An 18,245-nucleotide genomic window follows, 5' to 3' on the forward strand; every position below is an offset into this window, starting at 1 on the left:
ATTACATGAAGTTGATGCAAAGAGTCAATATTTGCAGTGTTGACCCTTCTTTTTCAAGACCTCTGCAATCTGCCCTGGCATACCGTCAATTAACTTCTGGGCCACATCCTGACTGATGGCAGCCCCTTCTTGCATAATCAATGCTTGGAGTTTGTCAGAATTTGTGGGGTTTTGATATTCCACCCGCCTCTTGAGGTTTGACCACAAGGTCTCAATGGGATTAAGGTCTGGGGAGTTTCCTGGCCATGGACCCAATCTATCGATGTTTTGTTCCCCGAGCCACTTAGTTATCACTTTTGCCTTTTGGAAAGGTTCTCCATCATGCTGGAAAAGGCATTGTTCGTCACCAAACTGTTCCTGGATAGTTGGGAGAATTTGCTCTCGGAGGATGTGTTGGTACCATTCTTTATTCATGGCTGTGTTCTTAGGCAAAATTGTGAGTGAGCCCACTCCCTTGGCTGAGAAGCAACCCCACACATGAATCGTCTCAGGATGCTTTACTGTTGGCATGACACACCTTGTCTTCTCCGGACAAGCTTTTTTCCGGATGCCCCAAACAATCAGAAAGGGGATTCATCAGAGAAAATGACTCCAAATGACTCCAGTACCCCAGTCCTCAGCAGTCCAATCCCTGTACCTTTTGCAGAATATCAGTCTGTCCCTGATGTTATTCCTGGAGAGAAGTGGGTTCTTTGCTGTCCTTCTTSACMCCAGGCCATCCTCCAAAAGTCTTTGCCTCACTGTGCGTGCAGATGCACTCACACCTGCCTGCTGCCATTCTTGAGCAAGCTCTGTACTGGTGGTGCCCCGATCCCGCAGCTGAATCAACTTTAGGAGACGGTCCTGGCGCTTGCTGGACTTTCTTGGGCGCCCTGAAGCCTTCTTCACAACAATTGAACCACTCTCCTTGAAGTTCTTGATGATCCGATAAATGGTTGATTTAGGTGCAATCTTACTGGGAGCAATATCCTTGCCTGTGAAGCCCTTTTTGTGCAAAGCAATGATGACGGCACGTGTTTCCTTGCAGGAAACCACGGTTGACAGAGGAAGAACAATGAACAAGCACCACCCTCCTTTTGAAGCTTCCAGTCTGTTATTCGAACTCAATCAGCATGACAGAGTGATCTCCAGCTTCCTCTTCAACACTCACACCTGTGTTAACGAGAGAATCACTGACATGATGTCAGCTGGTCCTTTTGTGGCAGGGATGAAATGCAGTGGAAATGTTTTTTGGGGATTCAGTTCATTTGCATGGCAAAGAGGGACTTTGCAATTAATTGCAATTCATCTGATCACTCTTCATAACATTCTGGAGTAAATGCATATTGCCATCATACAAACTGAGGCAGCAGACTTTGTGAAAATTAATATTTGTGTCATTCTCAAAATTTTTGGCCACGACTGTACATTCCCTGAATTTCAAAAACAGATTCAACCACAAAGACCAGGGAGGTATTCCAATGCCTCGCAACAAAGGGCACCTATTAGTAGATGGGTAAATAAATTAAAAAGCAGACATTAAATATCCCTTTTGTCACGTTCTGACCATAGTTCTTGTGTGTTTTGCTTGTTTTAGTGTTGGTCAGGACGTGAGCTGAGTGGGCATTCTATGTTGTGTGTCTAGTTTGTCCGTTGCTATGTATGGCCTGATATGGTTCTCAATCAGAGGCAGGTGTTAGTCATTGTCTCTGATTGGGAACCATATTTAGGTAGCTTGTTTTGTGTTGGGGTTTGTGGTTGGTTGTCTTCTGTCTTTGTGTTCTCTGCACCAGATAGGACTGTTTCGGTTTTGCCACGTTTGTTATTTTGTATTTGTGTAGTGTTCACGTTTATCGTCTTTTATTAAACATGTTGAACACGAACTACGCTGCGTCTTGGTCCGATCCCTGCTACACCTCCTCTTCAGACGAAGAGAAGGAAGGCTGCCGTTACACCTTTGAGAATGGTGAAGTTATTATACTGTACAAAAATATGAACGCAACATGTAAAGTGTTGGTCCCATGTTTCATGAGCTGAAATAAAAAATCCCAGATAATGTCCATGTGCACAAAAAAGCTTATTTGTCACAAATTTTGTGCACAAATTTGTTTACATCCCTGTTAGTGAGGATTTCTCCTTTGCCAAGATAATCCATCCATCTGACATGTGGCATATCAAGAAGCTGATTAGACAGCATGACCATTACACGGGTGCACCTTGGTGCTGGAGACAACACACGGGTGCTGGAGACAATAAAAGGCCACTCTAAAATGTGCAGTTTTGTCACACAACACAATGCCACAGATGTTTCAAGTATTGAGGTAGCGTTCAGTTGGCATGCTGACAGCAGGAATGTCCACCAGAGCTGCTGCCAGATAATTTTATGTTAATTTCTCTACTATAAACTGCCTCCAACGTTGTTTTAGAGAATTCTGCAGTATGTCCAACCGGCCTCACAACCGCAGATCAGATTTCTGTCTGTAATAAATCCCTTTCGTGGGAAAAAACTCAGTTTGATTGGCTGGGCCTGGCTCTCAAGTGGGTGGGCCTATACCCTCCCAGGCTCACCTATGGCTGCGCCCTTGAATTTATTTAAATTGACTGATTTCTTCATACGAACTGTAACTCAGTAAAATCTTTGAAATTGTTGCATGTTGCGTTTATATTTTTGTTCAGTGTATTTACACTTTGGATGGTGTGTCAATACACCCAGTCACTACAAAGATAAAAGCGTCCTTCCTAACTCAGTTGCCGAAGAGGAAGGAAACCGCTCAGGGATTTCACCATGAGGCCAATTACAGAGTTTAATGACTGTGATAGGAAAAAACTGAGGATGGGTCAACAACATTGTAGTTACTCTACAATGCAGAATATTATTTTTCCAAAACATGCATCCTGTTTGCAACAAGGCACTAAAGTAATACTGCAAAAAATGTGGCCAAGCAATTCCCTTTTTGTCCTGAATGCAAAGTGTTATGCTTTGGGCAAAAACAAAACATTACAACACACAACACTGAGTACCACTCTCCATATATTCAAGCATCGTGGTGGCTGCATCATGTTATGGGTATGCTTGTAACTGTTAAGGACTGGGGACATTTTCAGGATGAAAAATAAATTAAATGGAGCTAAGTACAGGCAAAATCCTAGAGGAAAACCTGGTTCAGTCTCCTTTCCAACAGACACTGGGAGTTGGATTCACCTTTCAGCAGGACAGTAACCTAAAACACAAGGCCAAATCTACCTTGGAGTTGCTTACCAAGATGACAGTGAATGTTCCTGACTGGCCAAGTTACAGTTTTGACTTAAATCTACTTGAAAATCTATGGCAAGAGCTGAAAATGGTTGTCTAGCTATGATCAACAACCAATTTTACAGAGCTTGACACTTTTTGAAAATAATTTTATAAATCCAGGTGTAGAAAGCTCTTAGAGACTTACCCAGAAAGACTCACAGCTGTAGGTGCATCTACAAAGTATTGACTCAGGGGCGTGAATACTGAATAGTTATGTAAATGAGAGATTTCTGTATTTCCTTTTCAATAAATTTGCAAACATTTCTAAAAACATGTTTTCACGTTGTCATTATGGGTATTGTGTGTAGATGAAAAAAACGATGTATTTAATCCATTTTGAATTCAGGCTGTAACAACAAAATGTGGAATAAGTCAAGGGGTATGAATACTTTCTGAAGGCACTGTAGATGCCTTGGGGCCAATTCAAGGAAGTAACTGCTGAACCATCTGCAGCATGTTGTCACTTGTTAACTGGCACAATCACCATAGTTTTACTCTACCAGTTTATCTCTTGACCAAGGCTGAAGTAATTTGACCACCCCCAGCCAGCATTCTACTGTAAATGGCTCTTTAACAGATACAAGGCCGATACCTGAGTAAAGGGCTTGTTTGACCTTGGCTTGGGGGTGGTTAGTAAATATTAGTTATCAACCTAGTCACACGTAATGGTTTTGTCCCTAGTCAGAGGTGTTAAGGATTCATGACTGTCTATTCACATTAAGAAACTGATGCAGCTTGCTGTAAGAGCTGCCACCTAATGTTTCCCCAGGAGATCTGGCAGTGTTGCTTACCATTCCAGGGGCTGGGGACACTGAATGCCTGCAAATACTCAGTCAGCACACACAAGTCATATGCTCTGAATCTGATACTGTACTTTCCCAATTGCTCAACATCATACAAAAAAGGAATGTCCACCTAGGTCTCTATCATATATCTTGTATTATGTAACAGACACACTGCTATCTCATTGCCCAAATTTCTTGTTGCGCAAATAGGTCTCGAGGAAATTAGACATTAGCAATGCTAGTTTGCTTGGGGTTGAGCTATACTCCCCTACATATTTATTTGGACAGGGAAGCTAAAACGTTTAATTTGGTTCTATAGTCCAGCTTTTTGGATTTGAGATCAAATATTTTACAGAGAGGACAGTACAGAATGTCACCTTTTATTTGAGGATATTTTCATACATTGGCCTATCTGTTTTACCTTTAGAAATGAAAGCACTTTATATATCTAGTCCCCCTATTTGAAGGTGTCATAAGTATTTGGACAAATTCACTTATAGTGTATTCATTTTAGTCAAAAGTTTAGTATTTGGTCCCATATTCCTAGCACGCAATGACTGCACCAAGCTTGTGACTCTACAAACTTGTTGGATGCATTTGCATTGTGTTTTAGTTGGAAAATTGGGCCTTTTATAAACGCATTTCATGCAATTCTATTTCATTTTACATGACTGGAGATTTTAGCAGAATATTTTTTAATACCGCACAAATTATTATAATGTCAGGCTACTTTGACACTGACAAACTGAAAATGTGAGATCATTAAAAACGACCTAGTCTTGAATCCATCAATAGCCTAGTCCTAAATGTGTGGAGGAGAAACACATATTGTACAATATGAGGGGAAAATTATAGTCCTAAAAAAGCTTTTCAGTTGCTCAGACTAAGCCAATGATCACTCACCGGCGATGGCCGATGCACTCGTGCCAAAATCCTATCTCTCTCCTTTTATACTGAACAAAAACATAAATGCAACATGCGACAATTTTAACGATTTTACTGAGTTACATGACTCGGCAGGGGTGCAGCTATGGTGGCCCACCTACTTGCGAACCAGGCCCAGCCAATCAAAATGAGTTTTTCTCACAAAAGTCCTTTATTACAGACAGAAATACTCTGCAGTTTTATCAGCTGTCCAGGTGGCTGGTCTCAGACGACCCTGCAGGGGAAGATGCCGCATGTGGATGTCCTGGGCTGGCGTGTTACACGTGGTCTGCGGTTGTGAGGCCAGTTGGACATACTGCCAAACCTGTGTGCAAAGGCCGCGGCTTATGTGAAGCGATAGGTAACGATGCTTCGTGTGCGGCAGTTGTTGATGTGTGCAGAGTGTCTCTGGTTCGAGCCCAGGTAGGGGCGAGGAGAGGGACGGTAACAAAACTGTTACACCAAATTCTTTTTTGTTTTTTTTGTTTTATATTGGTAAAGAAATAAACATTTAATTCTCTGGCAACAGCTCTGGTAGACATTCCTGCAGTCAGCATGCCAATTGCATGCTCCCTCAAAACTTGAGACATCTGTGTAATGATCATGCTGTTTAATCAGCTTCTTGATATGCCACACCTGTCAGGTGGATGGATTATCTTGGCAAAGGAAAAATGCTCACTAGCAGGGATGTAAACAAATGTGTGCACCACATTTGAGAGAAATAAGCTTTTTGTGCATTTGGAAAAATTCTGGGATCTTTTATTTCTGCTAATAAAACATGGGGCCAACACTTTACAAGTTGAATTTATATACCTCCACTCCTCTAGTCTAGACCACTTCACAAATGCAATGATATGCATGCAATGCTTTATTATAAAGGTGATGTTCCGGTACCTCAGAGCTCTCCAGGTCTGTTCCCTCTCGTGCTCACTTTATGTTCTTGCCTCCCGATTTACAAATTAAGCACTGTTTAACTCCAAAGTATTGTGGAGCTCCTGCACCTAAATATAAACAGTACTGGCACCCAAAATGAGTACCGGCACCTATTTCGGTCCAAGTCAAGCACCGCTGTCCAAATACATTTGTAGGAGAGTTTATATCTTATATTATATTTTTGGGGCGTCAGGTTGCCTAGTGGTTAGAGCGTTGGACTAGTCACCGAAAGGTTGCAAGATCGAATCCCTGAGCTGACAAGGTAAAAATCTGTTGTTCTGCCCCTGAACAAGGCAGTTAACTCACTATTCCTAGGCTGTCATTGAAAATAAGAATTTGTTCTTAAATGACTTGCCTAGTTAAATAAAGGTAAAGTAAAAACATTTTTTTTAATCTGATTTAGTACATTTAGATCAGTGCTCAAATCCTAAGAGAATGTGTCCCCCTAGTGTTTACTTTCTGAAACTACTCCAGCTCGCCTAAAAATATTGCACAGAATTAAGGGATAAATGCAAAATAATAATATCTGTATTTATTTGATTTTGGTCAAAATACATTATTATTTCTTCAGAAAGAGGACTCCTGTTGAGGGAAATACACTTTTCTTCCTTCAGGACTCCTGTTGAGGGAAAATAAGAAATTATTACTAAAGGGCAAATATCTTTGAATGATAACATTGCATTGTATCAGCCATAGAGTAAATTGTTTATGTTGGTACTCACAGTGATAAAAAATATGTTCCTTCCTGCAGGGTCTGCTAGTTGACACTGATGGCTGCTCTGACAGACAGGTAGTCTGTGTCTGTGGAGATGGGGATGCATTGTCTCTTCCCTCCCCTTCTGTGCTCCTTGCTAACAACTCTCTGTGCACGTTGGAGCCTTTGTGTAGTGAATATTTATTTAGATTGGATCCACATTTCAAACACGTTGTGAGTACTGGATACTCGGAAAGGAAACCCTTCTTAGAAAAAGGCACAAAAGTGACTTTGGGAAATCCTCTTTCTTGAGTCTCAGCTGTGCTAGATTCTGATAGGCTATGGGAGTTGTTCTGGTTGTTCTGTTGTTTATTACTAATTTCTTTGAGGTCGTTGGTTTTGGATGTAGCTGATGTCTGAGGCTCTTTGGGCTCCACAGGGATATCCTTAACCTTAGAGGCCGCTCGGGGGTGTTGGACTTCGGGTCCAGGGCGATATCTCTTGTACAGGTCTTTGGCCACACCCTCAGGAACCTCAAATGCCTTCAGAGAGTCCATTATCCGTTTTGGGTAACCCCAGTTTTTGTGAGCCTTCTTTTTCCTCACATTGCCCTCTAAAGCCTCTTTCTGTTCGTCAGTCAAAAATGGCAAGTCACTTGTCATCACCTCTATGTCATACTTGGGCTTTGGGGAAACTCTGCTACGGTCTATCTTTGGTGCCTTGGGAATAAGGGCATCAATAGACTTTGTCACCACATGAGGCAGACCCCAGAGGTGTTGGATTTTCTTGCGTTTGATGTGGAACTCTAGCTTGTCTCTCATTTCTTTGCTGATGAAAAGTGTCTTAGAGCAATTCAATTCCAACTCTACCTCTGATGATGTCACTTCCTTAGGCTGAGAAGTTTCTTTGGGTGTGATCAGTTCCATGGACTTGCTGAAGATGGTGGGCGCTCCCAATACATTTGCCAAACGTTTCTGTTTCAGGTTCATCTCAAGAAGTTGAATGGATGCCTTTGCCATGAATAAAACATGTTTCACTCTGGGTATAGGGATGCGAATACCTGGTCCGACTAGCTTCTTCACTAACCTGTTAGGACAAGCATTTCCCTGTGGCTTAGACAAGAGGTCMATCTTTTCCCGTTTCTGATCTTTCTGATCATTGAAGGCTACCCGGGATATATCAGTAGAGTTCATTTTTGATAATTTGCCAAAAGAATTTTCCTTGATTTTGATAAGATATTCAAACATTGCAAGACTTTTTTGAAATGGTGTCTTTGCATTTTGCTGTTCGGGATCTGTAACTTTGTCACACACCATAGTACGATTTTTTTCCTCTTCAACATTGAAAACAAGCTCAGGAATCCTCTTTGTGGCCTCTTTCCAGATACTGTTCTCTAGACTGTGCATCCCCTGCAATTCTACAGGCAGTGGGTTATTCAACTCTGACCTGCCAGCAGGACCTTTGTTAGTAGAGCATGGCTCATCCTTGGAAACCACTGGTGGAGCATGGATCACTTCACTCATCTCAGATCTTACAGACACAAGAGTGGATAGACTGGATGTTGAGGAGCTGAGGGAGGACCAGGAGTTAAATGAGCTGATATAATCAGATGACCCCATAATGCTCAGAGGCCAAAAGCTGTCCTCAGTCTTACTGCTGGTGGTGGTTTCGTTTCTGGAATCTGGAGTGTCCACCCTGATGTCGACGCACCTGCCACCATCGTTGTTACACAGGTGCATAGACCTGCACTGTTTGCAGTCAGACGGTAACTCGACATGACATTTGGAGGAAAATGAAGGTTTTCCCGTTGTATCCAGTTCACTTGCCGTGTCGTAGAAAGAGTCAAATTCAGAGTCATATTCAGTAGTAAGGCTATAACCTGAGCTTGAGTCAACATAGGAATCTAGAGACCGCTGCCACCTTGGCTTCCTCTGTCTTCTGTTTCTACAGCTGACCTCGTGCACAGATCTGTTCTCCAGCAGATCATCCAGTTCATTCACATGGTCTAAGCAGCTACTGTATAGGGTGTAGCTCTGGGTGGTCAAATCCTTCAGTATGTCCCTAGTGAGAAAAGATACCACTGATATTTGTAAAAATATTTTTTGAAGAAATGTATGAAATTACTTAAGTGTTGGCTAGAGCACACCCACTCTCTCTCTCCTCTCTCTGCTCTTTCTCTCTCTCTCTCTCTCTCTCTCTCTCTCTCTCTCTCTCTCTCTCCTCTCTCTCTCTCTCTCTCTCTCTCTCTCTCTCTCTCTCTCTCTCTCTCTCTCTCTCTCTCTCTCTCTCTCTCTCTCTCTCTCTCTCTCTCTCTCTCTCTCTCTCTCTCTCTCTCTCTCTCTCTCTCTCTCTCTCTCTCTCTCTCTCTCTCTCTCTCTCTCTCTCTCTCTCTCTCTCTCTCTCTCTCTCTCTCTCTCTCTCTCTCTCTCTCTCTCTCTCTCTCTCTCTCTCTCTCTCTCTCTCTCTCTTCTCTCTCTCTCTCTCTCTCTCTCTTTATTGCATGGGAAACATATGTTTACATTGCCAAAGCAAGTAAAATACATAAACAACAAAAGAGAAATAAAACAATAAATAATTAACAGGAAACATTACAAAAGTTTACAAAAAGTTCCAAAAGAATATATACATTGTTGTAATGATGTGCAAATAGGTTGTATTTACAATGGTGTTTGTTCTTCACTGGTTGACCTTTTCTTGTGACTTGTGACAACAGGTCACAGATCTTGCTGCTCTGATTACACACTGTGGTATTTCACCCAATATGTATGGGAGTTTATCAAATTGAATTTGTTTTCAAATTCTTTGTGGGTCTGTGTAATCTGAGGGAAATATGTGTCTCTAATATGGTTTTACATTTGGCAGGAGGTTAGGAAGTGCAGCTCAGTTTCCACCTCATTTTGTGGGCAGTATGCACATAGCCTGTCTTCTCTTGAGAGCCAGGTCTGCCTTCAGCTGCCTTTCTCAATAGCAAGACTATGCTCACTGAGTCTACATAGTCAAAGATTTCCTTAATTTTAGGTATCCTGTCGCTGTGTACTCTCTGTTTAGGGCCAAATGGCATTCTAGTTTGCTCAGTTTTTTTTGTAAATTCTTTCCAATGTGTCAAGTAATTCTCTTTTTGTTTTCTCATGATTTGGTTGGGTCTAATTGTGTTGCTGTCCTGGGGCTCTGTGGGGTCTGTTTGTGTTTGTGAACAGAGCCCCAGGACCAGCTTGCTTCGTGGGCTCTTCTCCGGGTTAATTTCTCTGTAGGTGATGGCATTGTTATGGAAAGTTTGTGAATCACTTCCTTTTAGGTGGTTGTAGAATTTAACGTCTCTTTTCTGGATTGTGATAATTAGCGGATATCGGCCGAATTCTGCTCTGCATGCATTATTTGTTTTTTTACGTTGTACACTGAGGATATTTTTGCARAATTCTTGGTTAGTGAGCATACCCCTGACCTCACAATCATAAAGGGCACAGGGTTCTACAATGCCTTGCAAAAGTATTCATCCCCCTTGGCGTTTTTCCTATTTTGTTGCATTACAACCTGTCATTTAAATAGATTTTTATTTGGATTTCATGTAATGGACATACACAAAATAGTCCAAATTGGTGAAGTGAAAAAAATTACTTGTTTAAAAAAATTATGAAAAAAAATTCTGGAAAAGTGGTGTGTGCATACTATATGTACAGTTGAAGTCGGTTAAAACTATTCTTTCAACCACTCCACAAATGTCTTGTTAACAAACTACAGTTTTGGCAAGTCGGTTAGGTCATCTACTTTGTGCATGACACAAGTAATTTTTCCAACAATTGTTTACAGACAGATTATTTCACTTGTAATTCACTGAATCACAATTCCAGTGGGTAGGAAGTTTACATACACTAAGTTGACTGTGCCTTTAAACAGCTTGGAAAATTCCAGAAAATAATGTCATGGCTTTAGAAGCTTCTGATAGGCTAATTGACATCATTTGAGTCAATTGGAGGTGTACCTGTGGATGTATTTCAAAGCCTACTTTCAAACTCAACGCCTCTTTGCTTGACATCATGGGAAAATCAAAAGAAAACAGCCAAGACCTCAGAAAAAGAATTGTAGACCTCCACAAGTCTGGTTCATCCTTGGGAGCAATTTCCAAATGCCTGAAGGTACCACGCTCATCTGTACAAACAATAGTACGCAAGTATAAACACCATGGGACCACGCGGCCGTCATACCGCTCAGGGAGGAGACGCATTCTGTCTCCTAGAGATTAACGTACTTTGGTGCAAAAAGTGCAAATCAATCCCAGAACAACAGCAAAGGACCTTGTGAAGATGCTGGAGGAAACAGGTACAAAAGTATATATATCCACATTAAAACAAGTCCTATATTGGCATAACCTGAAAGGCCACTCAGCAAGTAAGAAGCCACTGCTTCAAAACCGCCATAAAAAAGCCAGACTACGGTTTGAACTGCACATGGGGACAAAGATTGTAGTGTCCTCTGGTCTGATGAAACAAAAATAGAACTGTTTGGACATAATGACCATCGTTATGTTTGGAGGAAAAAGGGGAAGGCTTGCAAGTCGAAGAACACCATCCCAACCGTGAAGCACGGGGGTGGCAGGATCATGTTGTGGGGGTGCTTTGCTGCAGAAGGGACTGGTGCACTTCACAAAATAGATGGCAACATGAGGCAGGAACATTCTGTGGATATATTCAAGCAACATCTCAAGACATCAGTCAGGAAGTTCAAGCTTGGTCGCAAATGGGTCTTCCAAATGGACTATGACCCCAAGCATACTTCCAAAGTTGTGGCAAAATGGCTTAAGGACAACAAAGTCCAGGTATTGGAGTGGCCATCACAAAGCCCTGATCTCAATCCTATAGACAATTTGTGGGCAAAACTGAAAAAGCGTGTGCGAGCAAGGAGGCCTACAAACCTGACTCAGTTACACCAGCTCTGTCAGGAGGAATGGGCCAAAATTCACTTATTGTGGGAAGCTTGTGGAAGGCTACCCAAAATGTTTGACCCACGTTAAACAATTTAAAGGCAATGCTACCAAATACTAATTGAGTGTATGCAAACTTCTGACCCACTGGGAATGTGATGAAAKAAATAAAAGCTGAAATAAGTCTCTACCATTATTCGGACCTTTCACATTCTTAAAATAAAGTGGTGATCCTAACTGACCTAAAACAGGGCATTTTTACTTGGATTAAATGTCAGGAATTGTGAAAAACTGAGTTTAAATATATTTGGCTAAGGTGTGTGTAAACGTCCGACTTCAACTGTATTTGCTATGCTATGCTATCCCTTTGCTATGAAGCCCCTAAAAAAGATCTGGTGCAACCAATTACCTTCAGAAGTCACACAATTAGTTAAATAAAGTCCACCTGTGTGCAATCTAAGTGTCACATGATCTGTCACATGATCTCAGTATATATACACCTGTTCTGAAAGGCCCCAGAGTCTGCAACACCACTAAGCAAGGGGCACCACCAAGCAAGCGGCACCATGAAAACCAAGGAGCTCTCCAAACAGGTCAGGGACAAAGTTGTGGAGAAGTACAGATCAGGGTTGGGATATAAAAAAATATCAGAAACTTTGAACATCCCATGGAGCACCATTAAATCCATTATCAAAAAATGGAAAGAATATGGCACCACAACAAACCTGCCAAGAGAGGGCCGCCCACCAAAATGGGGCGGCCCTCATGGACCAGGTAAGGAGGGCATTCATCAGAGAGGCAACAAAGAAACCAAAGATAACCCTGAAGGAGCTGCAAAGCTCCACAGCGGAGATTGGAGTATCTGTCCATAGGACCACTTTCAGCTGTACACTCCACAGAGCTGGGCTTTACGGAAGAGTGGCCAGAAAAAAGCCATTGCTTAAAGAAAAAAATAAGCAAACACGTTTGGTGTTCGCCAAAAGGCATGTGGGAGACTCCCCAAACATATGGAAGAAGGTACTCTGGTACCTTGGCCATCAAGGAAAACGCTATGTCTGGTGAAAACCCAACACCTCTCATCACCCTGTAAACCCCATCCCCACAGTGATGCATGGTGGTGGCAGCATCATGCTCTGGGGATGTTTTTCATCGGCAGGGACTGGGAAACTGGTCAGAATTGAAGGAATGATGAATGGCGCTAAATACAGGGAAATTCTTGAGGGAAACCTGTTTCAGTCTTCCAGAGATTTGAGACTGGGATGGAGGTTCACCTTCCAGCAGGACAATGACCCTAAGCATACTGCTAAAGCAACACTCAAGTGGTTTAAGGGGAAACATTTAAATGTYTTGGAATGGCCTAGTCAAAGCTCAGACCTCAATCCAATTGAGAATCTGTGGTATGACTTGCTGTACACCAGTGGAACCCATCCAACTTGAAGGAGCTGGAGCAGTTGTTTCTTGAAGAATGGGCAAAAATCCCAGTAGCTAGATGTGCCAAGCTTATAGAGACATGCCCCAAGAGACTTGCAGCTGTAATTGCTGGAAAGTATTGACTTAGGGGGTGAATAGTTACGCATGCTCAAGTTTTCAGTTTTTTTGTCTTATTTCTTGTTTGTTTCACAAGAAAAAATATTTTGCATCTTCAAAGTGGTAGGCATGTTGTGTAAATCAAATGATACAAACCCCACAAAAATCTATTTTAATTCCAGGTTGTAAGGCAATAAAATAGGAAAAATGCCAAGGGGGGTGAATACTTTCGCAAGCCACTGTATAACTGATTCAAGTATTTTTAGCCAGATCCTAATTGGTATGTCGAATTTTAAGTTCCTTTTGATGGCATAGAAGGCCCTTCTTGCCTTGTCTCTCAGATCGTTCACAGCTTTGTGGAAGTTACCTGAGGTGCTGATGTTTAGGTTGAGTTATGTATAGTTTTTTGTGTGCTCTAGGGAAACAGTGTCTAAATGGAATTTGTATTCGTGGTCCTGGCAATTGGACCTTTTTTGTAACACCATTATTGTTGTCTTACTGAGATTTACTGTCAGGGCCCAGGTCTGACAGAATATGTGCAGAAGATCTAGATGCTTCTGTAGGCTCTCCTTGGTTGGGGACAGAAGCACCAGATCATCAGCAAACAGTAGACATTTGACTTCAGATTCTAGTAGGTTGAGGCCGTGTGCTGCAGACTGTTCTAGTGCCCTAGCCAATTCGTTGATATACAGTACCAGTTTTAAGTTTGGACACACCTACTCATTCAAGGGTTTTTATTTTTTTACTATTTTCTACATTGTAGAATGATAGTGAAGACTTCAGAACTATGAAGTAGTAACCAAACAAAGTGTTAAACAAATGTAAATATATTTTATATTTGAGATTCTTCGAAGTTTCCACCTTTTGCCTTGAGGACAACTTTGCACACTTGGCATTCACAGCCAGCTTCATGAGGTATTCACCTGGAATGCATTTCTATTAACAGGTGTGCCTTGTTAAAAGTTCATTTGTGTCATTTATTTCCTTCTTAATGTATGTGAGCCGATCAGTTGTGTTGTGACAAGGTAGGAGCGATAAACAGAAGATAGGCCTATTTGGTAAAAGACCAAGTCCATTTTATGGCAAGAATAGCTCAAATAAGCAAAGAGAAACGACAGTCCATCATTACTTTAAAACATGAAGGTCAGTCAATCTGGAAAATGTCAAGAACTTTGAAAGTTTCTTCAAGTGCAGTCACAAAAACCATCAAGCGCTATGATGAAACTGGCTCTTATGAGGACCGCCACAGGAAAGGAAGACCCACAGTTACCTCTGCTGCAGAGGATAAGTTCATTAGAGTTGCCAGCCTCAGAAATTGCATCCCAAATAAATGCTTCACAGATTTCAAGTAACAGACACATCTCAACATCAACTGTTCAGAGAATACTGCGTGAATCAGGCCTTCATGGACGAATTGCTGCAAAGAAACCACTACAAAGGACACCAATAAGAAGAAGAGACTTGCTCGGGCCAAGAAACACGAGCAATGGACATTAGACCGGTGGATATCTGTCCTTTGGTCTGATGAGACCAAATYTGCWATTTTTTTCCCAACTGCCGTGTCTTTGTGAGACGCACAGTAGGTAAACAGATGATCTCAGCATATGTAATTCTTACCCTGAAGCATGGAGGAGGAGGAGGTGTGATGGTGTGGGGGTGCTTTGCTGGTGACACTCTCTGTGATTTATTTCAATATCAAGGCACACTTAACCAGCATGGCTACCACAGCATTCTTCAGCAATATGCCATCCCATCTGGTTTGCGCTTAGTGGGATTATCATTTGTTTTTCAACAGGATCATGACCCAACACACCTCCAGGCTGTGTAAGGCCTATTTGACCAAGATGGAGAGTGATGGAGTGCTGCATCAGATGACCTGGCCTCCACAATCAGCCGACCTCAACCCAATTGAGATGGTTTGGGATGAGTTGTACCGCAGAGTGAAGGAAAATCATCCAACAAGTGCTCAGTATATGTGGGAACTCCTTCAAAGCTGTCATCAAGGCAAAGTGTGGCTATTTTGAAGAATCTAAMATCTAAAATATATTTTGATTTGTTTTACACTTTTTTGGTTACTCCATGATTCCATATGTGTTATTTCATAGTTTATTATTCTACAATGTAGAAAATTGAAAAAAAATTAAGAAAAACCCTTAAATGAGTAGGTGTGTTCAAACTTTTGACTGGTACTGTATATGTTGAAGAGGGTGGGTCTTAAGCTGCATCCCTCTCTCACCCACCGGCCCTGTGGAAAGAAATGTGTGTGTTTTTTGCCAATTTTAACGACACACTTGTTGTTTGTGTATATGGATTTTATAATGTTGTATGTTTTCCAATTTGACATTTGCTCAGTATATTGTTTTCACTGAGGAAATGTACGAGTCTGGTGTTAATTATAATGCAGAGGATTTTCCCAAGGTTGCTGTTGACGCATATCCCACGGTAATTATTGGGGTCAAATTTGTCTCCACTTTTGTGGATTGGGGTTGTCACGCCCTGACCATAGTTTGCGTTGTATGTTTCTATGTTTTGTTTGGTCAGGGTGTGATATGAGTGGGCATTCTATGTTGTATGTCTAGTTTGTCTGTTTCTATGTGTTTGGCCTGATATGGTTCTCAATCAGAGGCAGGTGTTAGTCGTTGTCTCTGATTGGGAGCCATATTTAGGTAGCCTGTTTTGTATTGTGGGTTATTGTTCCTGTTACTGTGTTCACGTTACGGGACTGTTTCATCTTCGTTCATTTTGTCGGTTTATTGTTTTTTGTTCGTTGTTAAAGTATTCTATTAAAATGGATAATCATCACGCTGCATTTTGGTCTTCCTCTCTTTCGCCCGACGAAGAACGTTACAGGGGTGATCTTTCCTTGGTTCCAAATATTGGGGAATATGCCAGAGCTGAGGATGATGTTAAAGAGTTTAAGTATAGCCAATTGGAATTTGTGGTCTGTATATTTTATCATTTAATTTCGGATATCATCAACCCCATATGCCTTTTTGGGTTGGAGGGATTGTATTTTGTCCTGTAGTTCATTAAATATAATTGGAGAATCCAGTGGGTTCTGGTAGTCTTTAATAGTTGATTCTAAAATTTGTATTTGATCGTGTATATGTTTTTGCTGTTCTTTGTTATAGAGCCCAAAAGATTGGAGAAGTGGTTTATCCATACATCTCCATTTTGGATAGATAGCTCTTTGTGTTGTTGTTTATTATTTTAGTGGTTCACCATAGTGAAGGCCTATGCTCTGGTTTTCTGGGTCTATATGTTTTTGGTTGGATAGGTTTCTCAATTTCTTTCTTACGTTTTTGCATTCTTCATCAAACAATTTGTCATTGTTGTTAATTTTCTTAGGTTGTCTGCTTGAAATGTTTTGATCTGATAGGGAAGCTGAGAGGTCAAATATACTGTTTAGGTGTTCTACTGTCATGTTTGCACCTTCACTATTACAGTTAAACATTTTGTCCAGGAAATTGTCTAGAAGGGATTGAATTTGTTGTTGCAACTTTTTGTTGTAGATTTCCACTACTTTTCTTCCACCCATTGCATTTCTTAATATTATTCAGTTCCTTCGGCTTTGATGCCTCATGATTGAGYATAGCTCTGTTCAGGTGGAGTGCGATTTTGCTGTGATCTGATAGGGGTGTCAGTGGACTGAGTGTGAACGCTCTAATAGGCTCTGGGTTGAGGTCAGTGATAAAGTAGTCTACAGTATTACTGCCAAGAGATGAGCTATATGTGTACYTACCGTAGGAGTCCTCTCGAAGCCTCCAATTGACTATGTACATACCCAGCGTCCGACAGAGCTGCAGGAGTTGTGACCCGTTTTTGTTTGTTATGTTGTGTCTAGGGGGGCAAATGGGGTCTCTCTCACACACACACACACACACACACACGAAAACAAACGTGTTTCTAAACTTACAACAAATCTGTGTCGTCGAAGTCTTCATCCTTTCTTCTCCATATATCCCATAAGCACCACAGTATGAGGCCCGAGCAGAATAAAAACACAACGGTCTTGATAAGGATTGCCACATCAAGACCCAGGAATAGAGGTCGAGAAGAGACATTCAACCCGTTGCTGAAATCATTATTTGCGATAGCAAACATATTGGCGATGGAAACCATCATCTAGCTAGCTTACTACATTTTGTGTTCAGAATTTTCCCCGTTAATGGTGCGTTTCGAAAATTCGGCAAGGACATACATTGGAGCGGTCTAAGCGTCATAAACAATTGCGAATTGCGTTCTAATTTGTCATTTGTGACACAGTAGACACACAACTATTTCAAGAAAAGTCAAAGACAACTATACACAGTAATAAAATGCATGCATTTGCTTTTAATCGACTTATTTACTTGAATGTCTATCATGAAAAAAAGTGTTTGTTCCTTATAGTCTAATTAACCCTCCTATTGTGTTCGTTTCATGTTAATTAATTATGTGTTCCCGCTCCAAAATGATTATAGTTTATAGCTGATTATAAATCCATAACAATCCATATATTATCACCTAATGTTGTGTTAGATCTTTTTTATCAACTTAAGTTMTTGTGAACATTATACGTTTTGAACTTCAATTTGATATTTATGGCCTGTAGGCCTCATTGACCTGAGCTCATACAACTCGTTTTTTAAGTAAAAAAAAAAAGCATAATAAATGGATTATTTTGACTATAACAAATACTCAGATGAAACATATTGTGCTATTTATTCCAGACTACTTTCTCCTCTAATGCGTCTTCATTGTCAGTTTCATGCATGTGGGGGTCTGGGAGAGGACGTGTGTCCATCCGATGAATGGGCATGTGCCTGAACAATTTTTTTTACACTAATTGTAGTCTCACCTATTCATTTCTAATGACTGGTCATTTTTGACCGGGAACACCACATGTGTACCAAAGTCAAATAAAACACCCCAAATTTTATGAAAATCATCCAAATGTATTTTGTGTGTTCAGATGCCCTGTGTGGACACAGTCATGGAACCTTATGACAATCAGATTAAATTAACTACATTTTTCAGAGAAAACTTGTAAATCGGTCCAATTCGACCGGAACACAGCAGGAGGGTTAATAGCCTAAGCATAGCCCTGATAATAGAAAAGCGGTATGAAAGTTTCATACATTCTAATTTATTATTATTAGGTCTATGTAACAGTTTAACTTTAGTCTGTTCCCTCGCCCCGACCCGGGC

This window comes from Salvelinus sp. IW2-2015, linkage group LG16 (genome assembly GCF_002910315.2).
Source record: "Salvelinus sp. IW2-2015 linkage group LG16, ASM291031v2, whole genome shotgun sequence".
In the NCBI taxonomy this organism is placed as follows: Eukaryota; Metazoa; Chordata; class Actinopteri; order Salmoniformes; family Salmonidae; genus Salvelinus; species Salvelinus sp. IW2-2015.